Consider the following 23,928-nt stretch of genomic DNA (forward strand, 5'->3'; position numbering starts at 1 on the left):
GGTTACAGTACATCCCAAGAACATCTGCTTTTTCGGACGTGCCATCATATACCGTAAGACTGCTTGCACTGAGTGAGCATTGGTGTCGCGAGACAATATCAAAGTCAAGAAATCTTAGTTCTATGAAGGATCCAGTATCAACGGAGATCTGCCAGGAACATGTAGCCTTTCGGTAGTATGCATTGGGGTAGCGCACAGAAGATATCTTGGCCATTGGCATTGTACATTGTCTGGTTAAGTCGCACGCCGGATGTCCTATACCACAAACAGATTCATCTGTAATAATTGGTATAAGAGAACATTAGTAGTATATTAGGTGCTTGTAGTTGTGGTTTGAATGAGGTGCACCCACTGAGGCGTTTATGATGAAGTCCTGGGCTTCTTGAAGTTCAATATTATACTTCGAACTGTTCTTAATTGTTCCACTGCAGTATTAATGTTCATTACAAAGTTGACTTACCACTACGATAACAGCCGATGAATTCTACCCTGAGACAAACTCCACGATTCCAAGTTTCTGGGTATATTCTGATCTTCTTTGTAGTCAATCCAGTGTCAAAGGTGTTTCTAAGTAACCCATTACGATTGCTATTACCAGTAAACACCTTCAAAATAACATTAATGAAATCAGAGATTATAATTTTACCTGGATGTACCCTTCGTAACTTTCAAGTAATAATCCTGAATGTAGTTCTAAGACTTTCCGGTAACGGCGACACTGCTTAAACAGAACATAATAAGTGAGTGATATTGCTGCTTATAGAACAAATTTTTACTTATATAATGATTATATATGATTATCTCCGTAAAGGTTTTTACAATTAAGGTCCAAGGACACTTTGCATCAATATGGTCCAAGACAAAGCATATAAGGCAAAGAAGCATCATTCAGGGACGCAACTCTATACAGGTGTATACACCTGTATAGATAGGGCCCTCAGCCTTCATATAGTCCCCACTTACTGTTGACTTTCCAGAAACATAATCCATATACTTTACCAAATCGTCGTCTCCAACTGAGTATTGTATTGAAAAACTCTTCACCCAAAAATCTTCATTGGAACATCCTTGAGTAACAATTGCTTTAATATCAAAAGCTTTTTCGAAACCCACTTCAAGCCACGGTTTTCTGTCGTCAATAGCTGGTATCCACCCTGTTGCAGATGGTGTCCACGGTCTTACTCGCGCACTTGTTATGCTGTTGATATCGTGTAAAAAGCTAGATGCTGTTAAGAATTCGTTAGGAATAGCATTTGTCGATAGACCAGCAATATTGTCACAATCTGTATATAAGTAAAATTGAGCAAATACGTACCTACTAGGATCTCAAACATGCTTAAATCTGTCAGGTCAGTAATTTTATCCTACAATAACAGCCGATGAATCCTACCCTGAGACAAATAGGCTTGTGAGTACACAAGGTACAAAACTTCATACTCCAGAAGATGATGTCAATATTGTAATTGAACTTTTCGGTAAATCTCATAATTCTTTGCGTTTATACCTGAGATGTCGTCATTGGACGTCACGCCGACTTACAATGCGCAGTGATTTGATAACCAATGTGCGCATCAGCGTGACGACATCTCAGGTCTAACCGCAAATCTTATGGGAGGTCAATGATATATTGTTGGATTTAGGCTATTGAACGTTGTCGTAGAAATGAGACCATTGTGGTTCACAGTGACTGTCTCAAATAATATACTGAACATAAATTTCATTTGGAAATTGTGAAATATTATTCTGCCTTTAACTTAATTTTGTTGCATGAAGAGCCAATGTGTACGTCAATTATAATAATGTATTTTGGTTGTGATCATTGTCAACAGAACGCAAGAATATCGTAAGCCAGAGGCGTAGCCAGCTTTTTTGGTCGGGGGGGAGGCAAAATAAAATTTCGTGGGCACAGACAAATAAAAAAAATTACAGTTGCATCATACAAAATATATAGAGACAAAAGGCTTTTTTGGGATGATGTACGCGTGTAGCTGAATTTTGGTAGAAAAGGGCTCCTTGCCCTTTTTCTTTTCCTTTGCTCTGCTGATTTTCTCTTTTTTTTGTCAGAGGGGCACTTTTTTCTTTCATTTTTCGTCATGGGGCACTCTGCCCCCTCCCCCCCGATGGCTACGCTACTGTCGTAAGCATATTGTAGTAATCACTTACAACGTGTTTTTAGTTACCCTGACCTACCATTGTCGACACAGCCCAACAATTCCAGCCGCATTGCAATTGAGTTGTGCCATGTAACAGGATGAATCTTCAGTTTACGCGCCTGAATTGGCGGTACTAGCACCACAGGTTGTGGACATATTGGGTCCGTGTTTGCTCGTAATATCTACAGAATAAAACGCATTTATGAAAGACGGTAATGACAACAAAATATATAACTTCCAAGAACTAGCCCGAATTTGTGTGCGCAAAAACTTATTTTTACACCCAAAACCTTCATTGGACCCCCGGGGGGGGGGGGTCACTCCCATTGTGGCCTGTACACCATCCGCGATAATGAAAACGCGTAAAAAGGGTCGTTTTCGTGGGTAGGCACGATACGCGCATATCGCGTTTAGGGTGGCAAAAACAAGAAAAACTGGAAAAAAAAAGGGTAGCAAAATTGCAATTGCTAAATACGCGGAAATGAAATTTAGGGTATGAAATTTGATGTTAGGAATGAAATCCCTGTTTAGGGTGTCGTTTTAGCCAAGGGTTAAATCCTTGTTTAGGGTGCTTTTCAAAAGTTGATTATCGCGGATGGTGTACAGGCCACAATGGGAGTGACCCCCCCCCGGGATTGGAACATCCTTAAGTAACGATTGCTTTAATATCAAATGCTTTTTCGAAACTTACCGCGTCTGTTTCCAGCAAACTTGATGTGTAAGTATCCCAGAAGATACCACTAGTACTGTATGATATTTGAAAGCTTTCGATGAAGCTTCCATTGTCGTCGTCGTCGTCTCCTGATCCCTGTATCAACAATGCACTAACAATGACACGCTCGTCAAATGAAATCTAATGTATAAGACAATTGAATCCATTAAATACACAGCCAATGATTTGCGTTATCACTTCCATTTCTACTAACAGTAACAAGTAAACTTTATTAATCGATGCACAAAATACCTAGCGAAACAATTGCAAACCTAAAGCATTGCTCCTCAAAAATCGTATGATAATTTTGTCAAGCATTCACATATTCACAAAACTTATTTTAGGGATACACAAAAAAGGTGCACTACCTGAAACCATTGCATTTCATTACTATCCGCTGCCCTCCAGTAAGACTCATTATGCAGCCTTCCAAAATTGGCACCATAAAGTTCGCTAGCAGAACTCGAAGCATAAAGATGTTCATCTGTAATTATGCCTTCCTCTATTCCGAGTGGGAGTGGACACACATCTTTGAAGATGAACAAAAATACACTTTGAAATGATTTAATGATCGAATATAAAATATTGTTACAAAAGAGCGCGCAAACATAACCCTAAAAACAGAAATCAAAAATTTGCTTTAAAATTCTGAAATAACATAATGACATCGTAATGAATTCCTTGCATAACATACTGCTGTTAATCGATGCAGACAAGTTACCAGAGGCTCACGTACTTATTTACTTCGATATTGAGTGAAACATTATTAAACTTACCTGGCAAAGTCATGGCCCGAAGCGATTCACACTCTAAAACAGACAAAAAGTAATAGTATATCAGTAATTTAATGTACGTTCACCTACAACACGATATGAAAAGTTAAAACATAATTAAGATAAAGCAGTAGAGACGAATTTTATTAACTCAGTCATCCTTATTATCCAATAGAAGAAAACAAACCCCAAGAACAACTAAGATCCATAGCGATCTCAGGCAAGGAAAAGCACAATTACAAACAGCAAATAAGAAATACATTGAGGAAATACATTATGGCGGGAAGAAAACAATTCAATGACTTTTTGGACATTCCATTTTGGCTCATGTCTGGAATTAAAGATTGAATACATGTAGGATGACGTGAGAATAGACTTGGACATTGGATCTTTCAATTCCTCGAAGTTGGTGGGGATGTTTAGTTGTTTTGACCATAGACTATTTAATGGTCTATGTTTTGACAAACGAGTCAGCCTATTTTTGTTGTCGGTGTTGTGATGTGCCCTGAGTAATTTCATTTGATTATTTATCTTTGTTTACAAAATTGCATGAGTGATGACATTTTTGGGGAATTCCCCTCTTAAATTGAGCAAAACAAATTGAATCATATCTAATTTGGAATATTTGGAAACCCCCCTGAGGTTGTAAAGTGAAGATGACATCACGGGATTCCCCTCAGGAAATGATGTCATGTGAAAGGTTAATGTTATAATTAAGGCTTGGGAATTTCCAAGATCACATTTGGCTATTAATATTTGGGATTTCCCACTGCTTGATTAAGAAAATGTAAACACAATTATTCACAGTTTATAGTGTTGATCTGGGCTAGCTAGCTAATATGCTTACAGTCCAATTGCTTCAAAGAAAGGAAATTGCGAACCAGAATTAATTTAAGTAGTCAATGCACTACTACCTGCCAGTGTTGTCGGAGAAGATCTAGAATACGTCAAAGAACGTACTTCATCCAAGAAAGGAATATAAATTCTTCTGTCGACTCCCTGAAGTCTGGTTCATGCATAGATTATCCAAATATGATGATCTATGGTTTTTGATACAACACAGCTGTCAAAATAAGTGGGGACAACTGCATCGCAGTCCTGCTTCCTGAAGATATTGTGTGAAAGGTGGAAATAGCACCAAGTTTGGAGAAAGCAGCGCAAGGAGTTAAGTTTGGGGAAAGCAGCGCAAGGAGTGAAGTGTGGAGAAAGCAGCGCAAAGATTTAAGCGTTTGGAGAACAGCGCAAAGAGATAGGAGTTTGGAGAAAGCAACGCCATTTTTGTGTGAGGATTTCATACGCAAGGATATTTATAAACGCAAGCATTCACTGAACTTCGCTGATTTTCGCTGGACAAATGAATAAGGATATATTACATCAGTCGTCCAGAACATTGCAAGAACTTTATGATCACCAAGAAGAAGAATGCTGGCTAAGTACTAAATAGATAAAGAGTGATTATATTGATCAAATGGCACCGACAATTCAAAGAAAATAACTTGCTTGTCTGCTAGCCAATATAAAACACGACTCGTAACAGTGTCGATTAAACCTCTAAAGCCGACTTCGACAGCAATTAACGAGCAATCATACCCAGCGTCGGTAATGTCGGAAACAAGGGAAGAGTATCGATCGTTTTGATACAATGAACTCTAACTATGTTCGGCTCAAATGGCACCGACAATTCAAAGAAAATAACTTGCTTGTCTGCTGGCCAATATAAAACAATGTCTGGTTTGGGAGACGTGTCAACTATGTTGGGTGATATTGTACCGCCACCAGTGGTGTTATTTTCAATATCGGCATACACTTGCAGATTGTCAAATTTAATTAAATATTCTTATAGTAACTCCATGCTCATACTATACCACAAAGGAATTCATCGCCCCATTGCCAGTCTGAGCAATCATGAATCCCATCACACACAGCAGCCCATTCCACACAAAATCCATCCGGGCATGTAAACCCGAAGTCCGTACAAACAACGCCTGTTTCTGTATTAGGATTAAAAGACAAAGGTGATTGAGAAAAACTGTCCTCCGAAGTATAAACGCAGATAGCTTATAGACGAATCCAACGAGCCAAGTCATGGTCAGGATTTGGTCGGCCATTATTGGGTCCCCGCAGCACCAAACTAGTGTTGTGACTGCCCAATTGGGTGGATTAAAGCCGCTTAAAATACGTGTAACACGGGTGATAAAATGCAGTTTAAAATACCCTCCAAGGCCGCATCATTTCACATTTTAGGTGAGATGGAGCCGACGGGGACCCAGCTATGGCTGCCATTGAGGTGTAGGAATGCGTGAAATTGGATTCGTCTATAGCTTATGTAAGTCAAATACCATAGCAGATACTGCCATTTGGTCTGTTCTCGAACTACAATGCAGTATCTACAAGGAAATAAAACTGCATTTACTGCTTTTTACCTTTACCATGTTTACCGCTTCCAATGGGTAATGTTTGAGTTTTTCGATACACAAACTTCTCTTAATTTTCAACATTTCATTTAATTCCACAAAGACATTCTTTACGCTCCTGAAACTGAATGATAAAGTTATTTTAGTTTTCTTCCTTACGAAATTCGAAAATATTAGCCAGTATTGTAAACATAGACCTTAATAATTCAACAGCAAATCTGTGTATGTACAATACCTGTTTGATTAAACTGCTCTAAATAGATGACAAACCCTCGCAATGCTTTCATATCATTCGTCACAAGCGTCATCCAAATTTGGTTACTCCTGGAATAAACTGTACGAAGTTTGGTAGTACCACTGCGCGCCAAAATCAGATTCAACCCTGGTTCTAATCCATCTCCTATACTCAAAGAATCGTGTTCATCTTCCAGTTTAAACTTCCTCAAGTTAAGAAGTACGCTGAACCCTTCTTGTGCCGTAACGGTCCAGAGACAATCCAATCGATTTGTGTAAGGATCAGGAAAATTTGGTGAGATTAAGATATAGGTGTATTCCTCTGTCATGTTGAATAGGTTTCGTGGCTTCCACGGTGAACACGTTGGTGCTAAAATGAATCCTTTTGCACCTATTTGTAATTCGAATAAAAACTGAGTTATGAACATCGTAAAGTAGCTTACAAACATGACAAAGGGCTGCTATAGTTGGAGGAATAATCTCTTGAATAATAATTGACAGGGTCATACAATAGTTTGTATTAAGTATTTAATTATATTTTTTAATTTAAATTTATTATAACTCGCAGACAAAAAGCAATTAATTAAATTTTAATTAAATAATTAAATTGTTAATAAATAAGTAGTAAACAAAATGAAACACAGAAACGCTTTTCCTGCAAAATCATTGAAAGTCACTCATGACTAACGACGTCATTGCACTGACACAAGGTTATACAATTAACCAAGATAAGCTGAGATTAAGTTCCCAATAAAGCCTTTTGTCTCTATGTATTGTATGATGCAACTGTAATTTTTTCGTCTGTGCCCCCGAAATTTTATTCTGCCTCCCCCCGACCAAAAAAGCTGGCTACGCCCCTGGCTTACGGTATTCTTGTGTTCTGGCAGGGTTAAGAACAACGAATGTAACATAATAAAAACAAATTCATGTTTTAACTTAGGTAGGAAATCTTTACCCACTTAATTTACTACTAATGTTGAGAATAACTTGTTCCACATAGCACTGACTTAGTGCTTTTAAAGGCACTGATTTTCCGTGTTGCAATATACGACCGGTAGCTTCAGTATTTTATTTGACACAGATAAACAAGCCAAATGTAACAATTCAACCATGCAAAATGTATGGTTAACCTACATCAACGTTTGTCAATTTAATTTAAATATAGTGTGCATTGCAAATCTAATTATTTAATGTGTGAAAAATGCTATAGCAACATTGGAAAGAACAACGCATTTGTCCAGTAACATGTGGTAAACGGTGAAATTAACTGTATGTTTATGGAATAAAGTTCTTCATGTTAATGAAAGGCTGTAAGCTAATTTCTTGTAAAGCTTTCCCAAACAACATACCGAAAATATGTGGTGACGTGATTTGATTCTATATACAAGTCCACAGGCGACAACCTGGTTTTATTCCGCGGTGGTTCGTACATCCCATTATAATATTAACTCACCACACATTTGCTCATCTGAATTGTCCATGCAATCATCTTTGCCATCACAGAGAGCAGACAAGTCTACGCATGCGTCATTATCGCAACGGAAGTCTTCTGCCGCGCATGGCAGTATTGCATCTATATGAAAAGATTCATTTGGTCAAAGTTATCTTCAATAATATACCTTTTAATATGATATTAATATTAATGAGTAAAGCTTTCCCTAAGTATTGTATATTTATGTTAACTGTTCGCAAAATCACATTTTGTCAAAGCATCATTATTTGTCAAACAAGTCTACTTTACCTTTTGAGACTTGGTGTACTTCCAGGCGTACTCCAAACCCACGATACATTTCCTCAAACGTCCCATTTGTAAAACTGGAAACATTGTTGGGAAGGCTCTCTTCTTGATAAGAGTTATCATGAGGCCCCAGGTATAGAAAGTCCTGTGAAGCTTCTGATTCTGTGTCAGTAGAATCGACAAGAGAGTCCCATAACCTGTAATCTCGATTTGGTCGTAAATCTTGGTAACAATCAAAAACAGTTAATTTGATCCAAACTCTATTACTGGAGGAGAGAACACCGTGAAGCTTAAACTCTCCTCCTCGTTCAACGATGAGTGAGTTCTTCTTCTCCGGATTATCGCCATTACCGACCGATATTGTATCTGTGTAACACAGAAATGTCGTGTGTAAAAAATCCACCTGGATTTTTGTGTCCGGATCAGATTCTACAAGCCAGAGACAACTCAGATCATACGGATATACGAGTGGATAGTTCGGACTAACTAATACATGCACTGGTTTATCGTAAAATGAAACCATTATTTCTGTTACACTACCGTTGCTTCGAGAACATATTGGTTCTAAGTCTTCAATGGTTCGACCTGTTGGTGAAAGAGAGAAAGAAAGAGAGAAAAAGGACAATTACTTTTGGCATTGTTTTGTGCTGTATACATATTTCGACTAACACGCGAACAAACAAATTTTACAATTAATACAAGTTTCGTCTGTGTTTATTTTTATGCATCGTAAAAGAACAAAACCTGTACCAAAGTCAGTGGTCTAATGTGAACACACGTCAACATCGGAATTGTTAACTACAATAAATTAATTTATTAATTATTTTATGGTGCATTAATAAGCATGGCGCACAAATTGGCTGGGACTGAGACTATACATGATCCTGGTGGGTCAATAAGTTACATAAGATAACATTGTGCTACAATGCCGCTCCAAAGGAGTGACCATTTCCAGAGTCATGTTCTTGAATCAGTGTTGACATCTCGCTAATGGTGGTATGTTACAGGTACTGTTCATTGTATCCTAATGCGTTGTTTGCTTACCCAATGGTTTCTTACAGATCCAGTAGCGTTCTCTGTCATCACAGAAAGCATCATTCCAAGCATTTGTCCAGATGTTAATCTCTGTACAGTCTTCATTCAAGAAATTATTTGGTTCCCCATCGTACCATTTTGTATAGGTGACAGGACTACCATCGCTCCATTCAAAAGCTTTTAACAATCGAGAAACATAACATTAGTTTAAAAAAAGTTTTATTATTACGTCATTTTAGATGATAAATTGTGACCGTACACCATGAATGAGCCGTAAAGTCGACCCGGTCAATTTTGTTTTATTTCGTGTTCAAAAATATATATCATAAAATGGTATATCATATGACTTCAAACGATATCCAGAAGCGGGGTTATGGTTTGTTGAACTTTGCTCCTTCAACAAAATGGTACCCTTTTTTCGGTTCTACATGTGTCTCTTTTTCCACATTGCTGGCAATAAATATCAAACTGTAATTTCAAATCATCCCCAAGTCAACGAGGTTGGTTATACATACCTAGACCAAATACAATGCTCTGTAACCCACCACTTGAACAGGATTTAGCCAAAGCAAACCAAGACTAGAGCTATTTAAAAATTCTATAGACATAGGTAGAACACGGGAGGTAGAAGCTTATTATCGTCTTCAACAATAGGATTATCGATTGGTTTAACACTACATATCTCAGAAAACAGTACAATATAGCAAAATCGAGGAAAAGAGGGGTCAGCATTTTTTACTCATATTTTGAAGTTTCATTAGGTTCCCTAAAGTATTCATGAAAATGGTGATGAAAATTCTCATATCCCCCTTGAGCAAGATACCAGACCCCCTAAAACCGCCCTAAAATATGCTTCTGTTAACCCCTGACAAATTTGAAAATATTGAATTTTGCATACATTTCAGAAGACATGTTTGAATATAACACAATGGTTTATCAGTTTATTTTTCTGTCATGTAATATTACATATTTTCACAATATGAAAATGCACAGCAAGCTTTAAAATTGTTTGGAATGTTCCATTTTCAGCATGAGGGGTGAGACTATATTCTTGTATTTTTAAAATGTTGAAAATGCCTAATTTTCACCAATCTTTGATGGAAAAAATAAAACCTTCATATCTTTTTTTTTATTTTTTTATTTTTTGTCATAAAGTACCCCACTATTGATGTTTACAAAAATGCATTCAAAATCATGGAGACTTCTTTAGTATTTTACTTACATGTCCACCAATTTAGGGCACTTTTAACAATTAGTCAAATGAGGCATTTGTGTTACTTACACTTCTACTTCCATATCACTGCATATGATGATGACTTCAATTCAAAACTGCAACATTTTGTTTATCACTCTATACCACATGACTACGGTGACACAAACATGGGATATTAGCAAGGGTTAGTCCATTATTTCAAAGGGGTGTTTGTAGAAAACTGGGGTATCAAGGTTTTTGCTATATTCCACTGTGTAAAATGGCTGATATTGAGCAGATAATAGCTGTCCGGTCTGCTAAATGCTCATATCTCTACCTTATGATGCTAATTAGGAGAGTTGCATTAACTTGGTCAAACTTAATAACAAATATGGTTATAACAATAAACAACGAAAGACTTTAAAAAATTATTGTTCAAAATGCCTTATTTTAGTCCTAATTTTAATTTGTGTGTTTTTATAGGAAAATATTTTATTTTTTGTTAAACATTATTCCACTATTGCTGTTTGCACAAATATGCAGTCATACCATTGAGACAACCATTGCATCTTACTTACATGTCCACCAATTCAGTGCATTTTTAGCATTGTCCCATTATTGCTGTTCACTTTGCACAAATATACAGTCATATCATTGCAGAGAATACCATAGCATCTAACAATGTCCACTAATTCAGTGCATTTTTAACAATGAAGCATTTCTGTTTCTTCATGTGTTTCTTACACAAACTACTTCCTTATAGATGGTAATGATTTCAAAAAAAAAAATTTAACATTATGTCACTGGGGTATTTGTAGAAAACTTAATTATCATGATTTTCACCATATTTCACTGTTTCGTATGGTTAACATTGAAGGGATAATACATAAACGGTCTACCAAAATGCTGACCAAAGTTCAATCAAAACACGATCTGGATACCTTGCAAGAACTCCATAAGCCACAATGCTTATATGCGGAGTTACGTTCCACACTGAGAAATGCCAACTTCTTTGCATTACCAATTGCCCCAAGCCAGTGAAGTTCTCATACGGTATTACATCCGTGACAAAGGTTAATGATGATTCTAACAATAAGCATCAAAAGGCTCAAAAAATGTCTTTTGATGTCCTTTATTCTATGTCCAAATCTCAACTATAAGTTATATAAGGAATGCTACATAGGTTTGAAGCTGTTGAAAGTATGTAAAGGTATCTACATTCACATAAAATTGTATCTATGGTGAGTGGAAAATTGCTCACAACACTCATAGAAATGACTTGTTTGCCTTGTTAGCGCAATTCAAAAGGAGTAAGTTTGGACAACTCAAAAATAGTGTAAAAGTTGCCAAAACAAAATTCATTTTAGTTATCCGAACTTAAAAAATGCTGAAAAAGCTCAAAAAGTTCCGTCAACTTATCAACTTTGTTGGCATTACTTAAAAAGTTGATGTAAGTCGTTGCGTCAACTTTTTAAGTAATGCCAACTTCTTAATTCAAGTTCAGGGAACTTAGAAAATAAACAAGGTTCAAAGAACCAATTAGTTGAGTTATTGTAACTCAACATGTAAGTTGATGTAACTCGTTCATATTAAGTTACTGGTACTTATTGTTTTGAGTTATTCCAATTTGGTACTTTGTTACTTAATTCACGTAATTGGATCATTTTCTGCACAATTAGCAGTATTCAAATATTTATTTTTGTAATCGGTGCACAATTTTGTATACTACAGCACACCATTTTCTGAGTTGTAACAACTCAATAAAGTAAGTGCAAATGAGTGCGACCAACATAATGATATCGAGTCAGCGTTACTCAAAATTGTACGCGTTGGCAATACTCGGAAAGTTGACGCAACGACTTACATCAACTTACTGAGTAATGTCAATGAACAATTTCTAACAATTTTCTATGAGTGTAGCATTTGAGCTTGGGCAAGCTGTGGCGAGCGAGAATGATCACTCAAACACTAATTTACCATTTGCTAAAGAGCAATTTAACTTAACACATGCAGATTATATTTTTAATTGAGAAGGGTTTTCTATATCTTTGTTCATCGTGAAAATACCAATTTTCTACCTTTATTGATGTTATTGGACCATTATAAGCTAACTTTCTTGAGTGACACCTCTGTATTATAATGGTTTAACCTACACATCAAAATACCTTTGATTGTCATAATAGACAATATAAAGGAGAAACTAATTATTTTTTATTAAAACGAAAGTTTGGAAAGTTTTTTCAAGCATCTGTATCTCCAATTATTTGTGACATATTCATATCGTGTTGCATATCACTGGATAGCTACAATACTCCCCTTTACAATGACACCCCATTTGAAACAACAACATTGTTCACGGCTGAGTGCACGTCTTGTGAATGTATTGGGGTCTCAAAATGAATTTGCCAAATTGGCCATTATTCTGTGCTCAAACAAAGCTAGCCACTAACCTCAATAGCGGGTGGAAAGACCACAGGCAGCCACAATAGTCAGGCGCCATCTCCTCATGCTGCTCACCGACCTGGTTACACGTTACTGTGGGATGGAATTCCATTCTTCCACAAGGATTCATCGCAGGTCATTCAATGTGGTTGCCTATGGGCTTCTTTGGCACCCACAGCACGATCAAGCTGGTCCCACAAGTGTTCAATCGGGTTGAGGTCTGGTCCCCGGGTCTGGCCTGATGGCATGCCATGTTGATTCTACTCCCATATTCTGTAGGTAGTCGTTGACTACCGTGGCTATGTGGGGCGAGCGGTGTCATCTTGGAGGATTGCATTAGGTCCCAGATTGTGAAGTTATGGGATTGCAGCTTGCTGCACAGAATAATGGTCAATTTGGCAAATTCATTTTGAGACTTCACTACAATCACAAGGCATGTACTCAGCCGTGAAACATGTTATTGTTTCAAATGAGGTGTCATTGTAAAGGGGAGTATTATAGCTATCCAGTGATATGCAACACGATATGAATATGTAACAAATAATTGGAGATACAGATGCTTGAAAAAACTTTCCAAACTTTTGTTGAGGAGTTTATTTACAACATCTGCATTCTAGCATTAGGAAAAAGTAGTCCATTTTCGGGGCCTGTATCCGATAAACTGAAATACTCTCCATGATTTTCACTTCTTGATTTAATTAGTCTGGAATAAAACTAGTTTCCCTGTGAAAATAAAAGTAATTAAAAGATATGAAGGTTTTGATTTTTTGTGTCAAAAAGTGGGTAAAAAACGCATTTTTCACTTTTTTTTTCAAAAAGTGAAAAATAGGAAAACACCCCTCCTAAAAATGGAATAAACCAATTAGATTTTTTACGTTTTCTTTCATATCTGTTAAGGGTAATATATCAACTTAATACCTACGGAGTATATTTTTTTATTGTGAATGGTTTTCTATATCTTTGATCATCGTTAAAATACTCATTTTCTAGCTTTTTAGATGTCATTGGCCCATTATAAGCAAACTTGAAGATGTTCTAGAGTGTTACCTCTGTATTATAATGGAATAGCCCAGGCTTCAAAATATCTTTGATTGTCATCTTAGACATTATAAAGGAGAAACATTTTTTTAAAATTAAAAATACACAATCAAGACTTCAAAAAACCAATTAAATTCAATATCTTTACAACATCTGCATTCTAGAATATGGAAAAAGTAGTCCACTTCCGGGGCTTCTATCTCATAAACTAAAATACTCTCCATGATTTTTATTTCTTTATTTAATTAGTCTTGCATGAAACTAGTTTACATGTGAAAATAAAAAAAATTAAAAGGTATGAAGGTTTTTATTTTTTGCGTCAAAAAGTGGGTAAAAAACGCATTTTTCACTTTTTCTCAAAAAGTGAAAAATAGGAAAACACCCCTCCTAAAAAATGGTACAACCCCAAATAGATTTTTTACTTTTTCTTTCATATCCGTTAAGATTAATTTGTCAACTTAATACCTGCAGAATATATTTTTCATTGTGAATGGTTTTCTATATATTTGATCATCTTGAAACTACCCATTTTCTAGCTTTTTTGTTGTTGGAAAGGGGGAGGCAGGGGGTCATTTTAGGGGGTCTTGTATCTCGTACCAGAGGGTCGTGAGATTTTTTAATGTCACCAGTGTGCATAACTTGGGACACTTGCTCAACCATCAAAGCATGAAAGAAATCTGCCTACCCTCGTTTTCCTCGGTCTGTCTGCTTCTATGAGATATTCCGTGTTAAAAGGTGTTTGACTGGCGCTTCATGCACATTTTACACTGTAATTCAGAATAGAGGTTGTGCATAGTGTCATATCATATCCTAAATATGACGGACTTCTCAAATGCATTTAACAAAAGCAAGATTGCAATCTACCGCGATAGTTCGTGTCACATACATAACAAATGCACTACGATCAAATAGGTTGATGACAACATTTGATTGAATGGACTGCAAAATCCTTTGTTTGGAGCCAATCGATAAAAGCATGCAGGGCCTCTATACAATTTGCCGAATTTACGGCTCATTATGGTGTACGCTCACAATTTACTTAAGTCATAGCACCATATTCTATAAAACAGTTTTGAAATCAGTTAAAAACTACGCAATGTTCTAAAACAGTTATTTCAAAACGCGTTAAAGTGGTATAGCGTCGACTGCCCAGCGACGTTGATATGTTGACCATTGTCTACGAATTTAACATCGTCACTTGTACGAGAATAGAAGTATTTACTATTATTATTTCTATTACAATTGCTTTCACGTTTGCCATTTGCTTACTTTATCAGCACATTTATTTGTGGGGTTTAGTAAATTACTAAGAGACTGTTAAATATTTACGCATGGAGAGTGGGAGTTTTAAGGGGGAAATCCGAATTGTTTTGGGTCTTGAGGGGGAATATGAATTTTGTACTTGAACCATGAGCGGGAATGTTAAGTTTTAAATGGAGAAAGGGGGGGGGGACAAGGGGAGAATCCGAAATTTCACTCCTGCTGGCGTAAATATTGAACGATCCCTAATTGTCCCTTTAATTAATGTAGTGTTAATACTAGACCTCCTTCTTCTATGAAATCGTTGATCCCAATCCAGTACGAACTGTCAGAACCCCTGATAATTAAAATAAAACGAAAAGAGTACATTACAATGTGTGAAAAAAAATTCCGCCTACGAAATTTTGACTAATCGGTCTGATGGTCCATGAATAAGGTAATAGCTTGGTCGGGAAAGAGCACATGATATTTAATATAGGTATTTAAGTTCGGTGCAATTTTTTCAGCGCCGCTTCCATTTAGGGGCTATTTTAACGTGTCCTCTGGCACGTTCGTGCAGTGAGATTAAATATCCGTGCAGTTACAATTAAAATCCGTGTTTAAAATATGCAGTAGAGATGCTTAGTAGGTCACTTTCAGGTAAAGGGTCAATTTTTCTTGCACTTTGAGCGCACTCAACACTTCATCAACACATCAGCATCCCTTTTCTTGAAAATCTCATTTCATTGGGACCGATGCATATAGAAAAAGTTTAGGAACCGCTACCTTAGAGCAGGCGCGGACACAGGGTTGCCCCCCCAGGAAAGTGGGGAGAATAAAAGGAGAACGATATAGCAAGGTGGTAAATAAAAGGTTAATTAGGTAGGTAAATGAATTACCTAGTCAATTACTTCGTCCACCCAGTAAATTCAACCTCAAGTTTCCATTGCCACAAAATGTCCACCTCTGTCCCCAAACACATTATGGGCACCATAAAATAATCGTCAAATTATAGTATCATTCTGATATCTTTTAAAATCTTACTGAAATTTAATTACAACTTCGGAGCAGGGATATATCACACAGTACACAATTGTTTAAGAGGCTAATTTTAAAAATTATTTTGAGCAATTTGCACACGATACAATTCATGGAACCCATAAATTTTCCTTTGTATTATCTTAAATGAAGTCCAGTTCAGAACACATCCCACAAATATAAATTTTATTACACTAGTTACACTCCAAATCATAGTAAAAACGTCTCTAGAGTTTAAATCCTTCTTAATAGTGAAAAGCAAGTACAAGAAACTTGTGTTTTGCCTTATATTAAAATAAATTAAGTCCGGTTCAGAGAACATCTTATGACGCACGATAGCTACAAAATTTAATATAAATTTTACTACTATTGCACTACAAATAAAAGCTTTTGGAATGTGATTCCTTCCTTAATGGAAAGCAAGTACAGAAAATTAGGCTTAACTTTGCCATTTATAATCTGAAATTAAGTCCAATTCAGAGCACACCATACGGCTCATTTCATGTTGCTATAAATTCAAATATAATTTTGCAATTGTTACCTTTCAGATAAAGCTTTTAGAGCTTGATTCCTTCTTTAGTGAAAAACGTGCTTAACATCGTCATTTGTGGATGACAATTAAAAACGTATCCGCATACAACCATACACCTTCTGTACGTTCTGGTATATATGAAAATCCTGTTTTACGAGAGTATGTTAGAAGTCTTTTCTTTTTCTATACCATCATGATTGCCTACAATAGTAACCGAAATGGTAACCTGCATGAGATTGACTCATTGTATTTGAAACCAATCCTCTTGCATCCCTTGCGGTACCATTTTACATCTCTCCCACTCCATATTCTTTGTTTGCTATGCTAATGTTACAATTGTTTTCAAGAGTAAATGTTATCCAAACGTTACATTTCAAGTTGTTTCAGCACATCACATCAAAACCCCATTGGCGCTCCATTCCTTTTTAAAGGAATTTTTATTATATCAGGGTTGTCTCTTAATTGGTATCACAATTGCCCATACAACAATTAAGTCGTTAGAAATCTTTACATTTAACTTACTCGACTCGAAGAAAATTATCAAGCGCAAAGGTCAATTCTTCTTCACTTAATATACTGATAAGATCAGCTGCTTCTTCCAGACAGCGCATGCGAGCACCTATCCATGGAAGACGTGGTCCTGTGGAACTTTTCTGATGAATTTATTAGAAGAAGAAAAAACGGGCAAATAATAACGTGAAATTATGCGACTATAACTATTAAATATATGTATCTTATAGGCCAGTAGCGTAGCTAGTGGGGAAGGTAGTTTACTCGCAAGAATATTTACCTTTGGGCCAGATGCGCCCGGGCCCAAGGCCCACAAAATTTGGGGCCTCCAAAATTGCCCTGTACATTTCTCTTTTTAGCCCGAAAAGCACATCTTCTGGACCATATTATGGGCCACCACAACCACTAGCTACGCACTTACCATGCTTACGCTATACGATAAGCGTTATCATGGTTATAGGGCACGCCCCAATCAAAGCGAAAATATGGTAAATCCCTTTGACAATAAAAACGGCCGATGTCCCCCACCCAATCTTGGTATGGCATCGCCAATATTCCAAAAGTAGCAATAACAATTTAATAAAATTAAATAATTGGTATCCGTATCGACATGCCGAAGGTTCGCTTTGTCGAAAATAAGGTTCGCAGTGTCGAATATGAAATAAGATTAGCCCTAGTAAGGGATAGAGAAAGGGTACGACTACGGTTATGTTTCGGCTAGGGTTAGAGTAATAGTTTGTGTTAGTGTTAGAGTTTTAAGGTTATGGTCGACATAGTAAACCTTCAACACAACGGGCTGTGACCAAATAATTGACTGAAATATGATTAATGATATTATGACTTTATTATTATGACTTGATCGTAGAAATATGTGGTACCTGATAACAATGCCCATCATAATATATCCAGTTTTCGTCACAAACAAGTTCACCATATGAAATGGTAGAATTCGACGCCCCTGAAAAAGATAAAAAGAAAGAAACAAATAAATACAGTGTGGCATTTATTACGCGCGCTTTTAAATTTGAGGTGAGGATTCAAAATGCATGAATTTAAGCCTGCTTCAGATACTTGAAAATGGTTTACGACGCAACGGTCAACAGCTTAATTGTAAGAATATTTCTCTTGACTTTGCAATATTGAGCGTGGAAAACTCTTGCCGATAAACACCATATTAACATGAAATGATTATTTCACAAACGCAATATCAACTTCAGGGGTGCAAATTGTGATTTCTTCCTCAGGAGCAAAGTTTTTAGGCTCAAGATTTCCTCAATCATACCATGCATAAAATATAATAGCTTTATTATGCACTTCAAAAGATGAGAATATTAACATAGCGTGTATTTTAGAGCGACTGTACAGTACGTTAGGTCTTCGAGCTTCAAAAAAGGCAGTACAAAGACAATGTGCGCGCGTAGCGCGCAAAAAATTGGTATTTTACACTAGTTTGGGGTTAATTTTGGTCAGACAGAGGCTCCTTTCCCCTTTTATTTTCCTTTACCCTCATGCCTCATTCCTCTTTCATTTTTTGTCAGAGGAACACAACTTGTTTTATGGTTCTTCTTTTTAAATTTACGCGTACTAATATTTTCCAGTTTGTCCTCATCTCAGTGGCATTAGTATACACTGAATTCCTTCATGACTTTTGTTCCCATACAATCCTCATTGCTGCCTCTCTATAAATTTCCTCAGATATGATTGCCGCCTCTCTAAATTTCCTCAGATATGAGCCCTGTTTCCACCTGTCTTCATCCAACTTCTTTTTTTCCTGTTAAATTACATTGAATACCTCCTTTGGTGATGAATTGTAAATTTTCTCATATTATCCCATTTCCATATTCTAACACCAACACCTTCATCTTTTTTGCTCCAAATTTTGCACAACCAATGTCTTTAAAGATTTCCTCTCTTCCATTCAGTAGCTTCACTTCCTCACAGCCCTCCCCCTTTTATCTTGTACATGTACCTCACTATTGTTCATTTTCTTTCCTCTTTTCCCTCTTCTTCTTCTCTTTTCTTTTCTTCTCTCTCCCTCCTTTTTCCTCTCTTTCTTTTTTCTTCCCAAGGCATTATTTCCTCAATTTTGACTCTCATTTCCTAGGAGCGGTGCTCCCCGCTCCCGCACAATTTGCATCCCTGATCAACTTATGAAATCTAAATGTAGTCAAAATTAGCACCACTGGCGATTGATTCAATTGCGCAATACCTCCCATCTATCAGTAATGTTTTAGTTGAGGTATTAAACTAAACCATGAACCGAAGACATTGACAACCATAACTTCGCTGTCTATCTCGGTGACCGAGTATCAAATCAAATATCCTGTTGGTATATCGCTTTCCATTGTGGGCGACCGCTTAATCCGCGCTTATCAAAAACGTCGTCATACGTCATACCCTGTTGTATTGATAATGTTCGCTTTCCAGCTTGTGGGTGATCAGGTATGAAAAGTGGCATCATACCCTGTTGGTAATGTCCACTTTCCAGCTTGTGAGTGACCGAGTATCAAAAACGGAGCCAAACCCTTCGCTTTCCAGTTTGTGGTTAATCGACAGACTGAGTATCAAAAACAGCTTCATACCCTGTTAGTAATGTTCGCTTTCCTGCTTCTGGGTAACCGAGTATCAAAAACAGCTTCATACCCTGTTAGTAATGTTCGCTTTCCTGCTTCTGGGTAACCGAGTATCAAAAACAGCTTCATACCCTGTTAGTAATGTTCGCTTTCCTGCTTCTGGGTAACCGAGTATCAAAAACAGCTTCATACCCTGTTAGTAATGTTCGCTTTCCTGCTTCTGGGTGACCGAGTATCAAAAACAGCGTCATACCCTGTTACTCAAGTTACTGAGTTATGTCCGCTTTCCAGCTTGTGGGTAACCGAGTATCAAAAACAGCGTCATACCCTTGCCATCTTCAAAAAATGGTTAAAAACAAATAGTAGGAATGTAATTTTTCAAACTTTTGTATTACGTATTTTCCTGCCCTTACTGTGCTCTGATTCCTAGTAAAAAGGCGCAATAACCATGTTAACATAACATACGTTATGAAGGGTCGCTAGTCCGAAGGTTCTCTAGTTCGAAGTGTTGCTTGTCCGAAAACCAACTCAAGTTCGCTTATCCAAAGGTTCACTAGTTCACTAATAAGTGTTAGTAGTAGGGTTATGGTTAGGATTAGGGTTAAGATTAGGGTTAGCGAGCCTTTTTATATATTCGGACTAGAGAACCTTATTTATTATTCGGACTAGCGAACTCTCGGACTAGAGACCCCGATATTCGGACAAGCGAACCTTTTTCAGAATTCGGACTAGCGAATGGTAAATTACGTGTTCGGACTAGCGAACCTTCGGATTAAGGAGCCTTCGGACTAGGGAACATTCGGACTAGAGAGTTGTCACCAGTAACATATACAATAATGTCAGTGACAACATATAAAACCGGGTCGATGTTAATCAACTGTAGGTTTATATAATATTCCCACTATCAATTCTCGTGTATTTAGAGTGATGGTGACCTAAGGCAATATGGTGTAATGTAATAAGTGAAAAAAGGCCCTTAACTGATGTCATTCACCAAGAACAAGCAATGAATTTACTATTTCTGGAGACCTGGAAGAATTCTATTTAATATGTAAAGGAATTCTGAGCTGCGTGTAGAGAATGGGGAACGTGGTCGGAATAATTGATTCTGCCCTTAAACTTGACCTTCATTGTACATGATAATGCATGCGATAGCGGACTTGATGATTTAATTCATTAAGCAGAAGCAGTGGTGTAAATTGATGTGAAAAACAGGCTACAGCCAAGTATATAGCGCAATCGCATAATATTATGCAACTATTTCCAGAAGAAAGCCAACAAATGTGATCTACCAAAAACGTTTCAAAACGTAAAAAGGGGCCAAAGTTTAAAAAATCTTTCCTGTGTGGCTATTCCCCTTTTTAAAACTTTGTCCCATTTAGTAAAGTTATAAGAACATGGAGAATGGGTCATAAATGTTATTTTTACATGCAAGAAATTGCATAAGTTAGTGGGTTTTTTGTAGAATATTTTCCCGTCTTTCTAAAGTTATTGACCATCCAAGTGTTAAGATTTTTGGGACAGTCAGTTTGTGGTTGTCTTGATTATTGTTGTTGCCGTTTCAGTGGAGCGTCATAGATAATCGACCTTGTATATTGCCATTGTTGATTTTGGTACAGATCTACAGTCGTGTTCACACAGTCGGATATAAGTGAGTTATGATAAGGATAATGAACTGAGTGCAATGCATTCGTCAAGATAATCGCACGCGCCGTGGAGTTATTGCATTTAGCTCGAGAGCCGATAGGCTCGAGAGCTAAATGCAATAACTCCATGGCAAGTGCAATTGACGAATGCATTTGCACGAGTACATTATCCGTCATACACTTTGAGTGTATTAAAACAATAGGCAACATTAATTGCTGCATTCATTATATTAGTTTTGATATTAGGTAAAATATCTTACATTTTAAAAACACCGTCAGGCCATTGACCAGCTAGGTAGCATTTAACTGGTAAAGAAAACCAATCCCTGTATAAGTTAGCTATCAATGGTATCAATTGCGCCATACGTCCTACTAAAGCATGATCATGATATTATGCGCTAGTGTGTGTTTCCCGGGCCCGGCCATGTTATTTTAGATATAGGCCTACATGTATTTCATTTGCAAAATGCTGAATATTTTGCAATGGTGTCATCTTGTATAATTATGATTTTTGGCCCTTTTTAATTAATAGAAGCTCGATTATTCTCATTTGATGTTTCATTTATTTGAGGTCATTAATCATAATTTATGACAATGATATTTGCAAAATAGAACACCGTTTGTAACTATACCATTTTAATACCACAGAATGTATATTCGTACTTTTTTGATGGTATATATATATCGAACAGACAATTATATAGTTATGTGACCTCTGTGTCGAAAGCGCCACCTAACTCTACTATAGTAGTTACTATAGTTATGTGAAAGTAGTATTTCTAGACGTGCACGCTCAAATACTAGAATTTCTAGCATTTGAGCGTGCGGGTTTTAGATAATGCATTGTTTAGCGTGCAGGTTTATATAATTTGGCCTATGAAGGGTAGTTCGCACACCACTCTTCGTCATAGATAAATTCGCCCAGTCATATTTCCCAAATTTGAAATTTAAAAAAAGAAGTGAATTTCAGTTTGGCAGAGGTGGGCCTCGAACCCACGCCGCAGCTGCATACAAAATCTCCATCCAGCGCGCTAATCCATTGGACCAAATGAGTTGTTGGTAGGCATATTGAATTTTAAACATATATAAAGGTTATAGGCAGGGTTGCCAAAAGATTTCAGCCCAAATCGCGGGTCAAATAATCGAAAAGTCGCCCAATTCTTTTTCTCTTTACCAAAACCATTGGTTTCTATGGGGCAGGAAACTATCGGAAGTCGCGGGAGCCAATGTTGAAAAGTCGCTCAAATTTTTGGTTTCTACTAGGAAATTGTCAAAAGTCGCGGGGAAAATCTTCAAAAGTCGCCCAATTGGGCTACCAAATCGCGGGTTTGGCAATAGGCAACTCCAACATTTCTCGGGTATAGCATAGAAATACAACAATACGTGTATTGTGCTGCACACAATACATAATATCGATTTTGGCTGCATCGTGCATGGTATCTGTCCGTGCAATGTATAGGAATTCTGCAATTTTCTTGTAGGCCTTTAGTCCCCGGAGTATAGACGTTGGGTTTTCCCCCAGTTTATTCAAGATTTCCACATAGAACCCCCAAGATGTTTTTAGAAAATGGAAGATTAGATTATCATAAAACGATACAGTAATCTTTATCGGGGTTCTATGAAAAATTACATAGATTTTTCATCATTTTTTAAGCGTCTATTTTCAGTAAATTCAAAAAATATTTTGACGTATATAAAATTGAAATAAAATTCTCCCTCTCCTAAACAACACCAAATGTACCACAATTGGGCATCACGAATCGTTCTACATGTTGTGCAGTTAATATTCATATATTCCTTTATACGTAGAATGCTTCACTTTTAACATAAAAAATATTTCAGCAAAAACCCGCCCACCCTGCTATTTTATAAAGATAATCAGACTTCCCTAGAACACGCAATAATTAGTATTAAAACCAAGTTGTTTTTAACGCATTTTAAAAACGCTTTGGCCAACGGCGAAGGCCGCTATGGGTAGTTCGCGAAAATAATGCACGGGAGAAGAATACATAACGATGAATAGAAATGGGCACTAGAAGTGTATATTACCGGTAATAAGCGACTTATAACCGGTATTAGTGTCTTATTACCGGTATTAGATGACTTAAATCCGACTGTGTGAACACGACTTGAGATTGCTGTATGCTGGTTGTACTATTCAGATAAAGTCTTTATCATCTTTGCATCAATCTTTCCTTATATTCCTTGGTCAGTCAATTGGGACATGCTAATTATTCGCTGAGTTATCTCTAGATCTAATCACGATCCCTGAATAGCACAGTTGCACTTTAGATCTAATCACGATTCTAGTAGCGCTTAAAAAATGTTTGGATTAAAAAAACATTATCCTGTTTTGCCACATGAAAATTCCCAATTGTTGGAAACAAAGGCCAAATAAGTGCGTTTTATGGTGTTTTCCTATATACTAGTTTCAGGTCATGCATTCTAATTTTTGGAAAACACATTTTCTGATATCTTTTCCAACTAATTATTAGGATTAACATAAAATATTAAATCTATGAGCAAACTCATCTATACTCAAAATTTTGAATGCTTAGACTTGTGCCAAGTCGTTGAATTTTGTGACTGCAAATGTTGAAGAAAACATGTAAATTGCATGTTTTTGGCCCATTTTCCCTTAAATTGCAAAATATCGAAT

The 23,928-nt window shown here is 36.8% G+C and overlaps 1 long non-coding RNA gene across 1 annotated transcript; it reads right to left on the minus strand.

Moving 5' to 3' along the window:
• Positions 1-3,261: 3,261 nt before the first annotated feature.
• On the minus strand, positions 3,262-5,603 carry LOC140154284 (uncharacterized). The gene is made up of 3 exons (XR_011859294.1): positions 5,504-5,603; positions 3,642-3,674; positions 3,262-3,394 (listed from the first exon to the last, which is right to left on the minus strand). It is a non-coding gene; the product is annotated as an uncharacterized lncRNA (long non-coding RNA).
• Between the last annotated feature and the right edge of the window lie 18,325 nt (positions 5,604-23,928).

The sequence above is a fragment of the Amphiura filiformis genome, chromosome 6 (genome assembly GCF_039555335.1).
Source record: "Amphiura filiformis chromosome 6, Afil_fr2py, whole genome shotgun sequence".
Classification (NCBI taxonomy): Eukaryota; Metazoa; Echinodermata; class Ophiuroidea; order Amphilepidida; family Amphiuridae; genus Amphiura; species Amphiura filiformis.